Source organism: Lolium rigidum, chromosome 3, assembly GCF_022539505.1.
Source record: "Lolium rigidum isolate FL_2022 chromosome 3, APGP_CSIRO_Lrig_0.1, whole genome shotgun sequence".
NCBI lineage: Eukaryota > Viridiplantae > Streptophyta > Magnoliopsida > Poales > Poaceae > Lolium > Lolium rigidum.
Window position 1 is genome coordinate 289,649,906 of NC_061510.1, and position 3,083 is coordinate 289,652,988.

A 3,083-nucleotide genomic window follows, 5' to 3' on the forward strand; every position below is an offset into this window, starting at 1 on the left:
TAATCCAAGTTTTGTTGATTCAGTGATTCAACTTGAACATGTTTGTTATTCAAAGTTTGTTGTTTCAGTAATGCAACTTAGCCATGTCTGCTAATCCAAGTTGGTTGGCTAAGGAACGAAGTTAGGCCGTAAAAACTCGCAGTGATCTTATCTATGTTTTATAGAGAAACTAAAATTAGTGATCTTATCTATATTTGAAAACCACAAATTTAATGTAAAAACTTAATGATGGTGCTGAAAAAAATAGCTCAAGTAGCAGAATAATAGACAATTAAGGCATGTTTTCAGTACCCAACTTAAGTTGTTTTCAGTAACCAATTTAACCATGGTTTCAAACCAACTTGGCCATGTTTGAAAACCAACTAACATGCATTAAAGTGCCCAACTTATACCAACTTAAATGGGAAAGTTGGTTAAATTAGAGAACCAGCTTATATAAAAAATCAAGTATAATCACTTACAGAATCTTTCCTGTCCAGGTGGGCAGTAGCCTTGTTGAAGTGTTTTTTCAACTCCTTCTCATTGCTTTTCAAATCTTTGAGTAGATGCTGCATATAGTGAAAAAAGCATGTAATTATGAAAATACACGTGACACGGGGAGGAAAGGCCACAAAAAAAACATGGTACAACAGGTATAGTAGACTAAAAAAGAAAAAATAATGGATTCATACCGTAACCCTCAAAGGCATAACAATCTTCTTCACATTCTTGTCTTTTCTCAACATGATGGACTCGATTCCAAGTTCCCCATTACAGTATTGCTCACTACACCAGAAGGCATCATTGAGTTGGCAAGCTCTTTCAGTGATACGAAAAACCTTTCATAGTTGACAATTATTGGAGAATTGTCACTTTCCTTGCCCCTCGTAGATCTCCGCCCATGGGCAATCACTGCATTGTACAACTCTTTAACCTCTGCTGAGCATGTGAACAAGCTTTTATCTTCATACGTGATGTATGGTGATAACCGACAAATAGCCTCGCCTAATTAGTCTCGCGTCGCTTCTCTTCCGGCCTTTCACTCGTCGTTGTGCTTCCCTCAACTTGAGAACTCGGATGCAATGTTGTTTACTCGTACCCACAGGAGTCTTGAGCCCACTGCTAGTAAGGACAATGCTGTTGTCGGTAGTTCGTTGCTTCTCACTCGTACTTCTTCTCCTTTTCAACCTTATCAACAACTTCACAAGCTTCTTTCCGGGTTTCTTCATCCCACTCATCTACTTCGCTGCCAAAACGTTCGCATCCAAGTCAACCGGTGTTATAACACATGGGTATCTCGGGGTTTGAGTCAAAATTTGCAGGGCTATCAAAACCAAGATCAAAACTCGGAGCATCTGGTGCTCTGGCCAACATAGCACGTTTCCTTGTGACCTCATCCAGATTTTGAATCTTTGGTTCGAGAGGTGGACAGCTTTCACGTGTAGGACATGTAGCTTCTCTGTTTGCTGGAATCCTCGCGGAAGTGGTGCATGTTTCGTGGTGCTTGAATTACTTTAGTTGTCGACACTCGAGAATGAGGCATGACTTGCGGGATTTGCTGATGTTCAGTTCCTCTTGTAGATGCGGGCTGAAGATGTTTTGCTTGTGGCACTGCACAAAAAAGAGAATGGGGGAAAAAAATTAGAACCAACTAAGGCATGGTGCTACTAAGGCATGCTACTAAGGCATGATGTCGAAGAATAACTTTGCTAGCAATTTAAGACAACTAAGGCATGCTACTAGAGAAAGTAACTAATATGATTTTAGTAACCAATTTAGCCATGCTGGTTGGATGATAATAATTGGAAATCATTATAGGAAGTTAAATGAGAATACAACTTTGGTGACTTCGACTACCCAACTTAGCTATAGTGAACGTCGTAACTTAATGCAAATCAAGTGTGCAACTAAAAAAGGATGATAATGCTTGAATTGTCTTAAATAAAATTAAGTGAAAAAATAAAAAGCATTAAGTTTGATTAATGAAACCAACTAGATGTCCAACAAAGCACCCTATAAAAAAAAACTATGCAACTTATTTTTGCAACTTATTTTTACTTTGGGAAAACCCAAAAACCAAGGCAGTACATTTTAGAAAGGAAAAAAATCGAACCATGGGTGAGTTATGTGTTGAAGCAAGTGAAGCATTGTTGTGTTGCAAAAAATAAAAAAATAGGAAAACTTACTTGGCGGCACTGCACAGTGAGGCGCGACTTGGGAATATTGCTGATGTCTGATAACAACTGAAGATGCAGGTTGCTGCTGATTTGGTTTTGGTGGGATTACAGTAGGCATTTTAAGCTTGGCAGCGCCACGTGCTTCAACATTTGCCTGAACACTGTAATTAGGACCTACAGTGACATGGTTGTTTTGCATTGGCAAGTTGCTTGTTCCTTCTGGGATATTTGAGCTCACTTTTGCTAATGCTGGTTCGGTTTGTAATGTGACTGGGATTGTCGACTTCGCAGTATCATTATCTGATAACCTGCTTCTCTTTTGGTTCTGAAATTGACGTTCACGATGTACCACCTGCTTTTGTTTGAAGCTCTTTTGTTTCTGGTCTTCACCTTGTGTACCCAAACTATGCATATTAAAACACTCTGCAGTGAGCTTCTGTATTGCATCGTCACTGCCAAAGGTAGTAAGTGGTTGGTCGCTTTCCAGAGATGAGTGCTTATGCTTCTGTATCACACTCATGACCACTTCCTTTGCATGCAAACGGGGATCATTGTCGACAATTACAGGGGGTTCTATGTAAGGAAGGTCAATTCCACTTCTTATCTCTGAGCCAACCAACTCTAGTAGTTCAGACAATGGACTCCAATCTGAATCATTTGGTGCATCATCTTTGTCATGCTCCTGATCTGTGTGCAACTGTACTAACTGTTCTTCCACAGCCTTCCTTCTTGTTCTCTCGAATCAAACCCTGAACCGACACATCATCGGAACTTGTTTCATTGCCGAAGGAGTCTTTCCGAGATTGCTAGATGGTCCATCGTTTGATTTCGAGGAGTTAGCCTAGCGGATCTTCTTGGAAGCGGTTGCAAGTAGTCGGCTTGGTGTTTAGTTTGTTCATCTTCCCCCGATCCTCTAGTTTTCCGTTT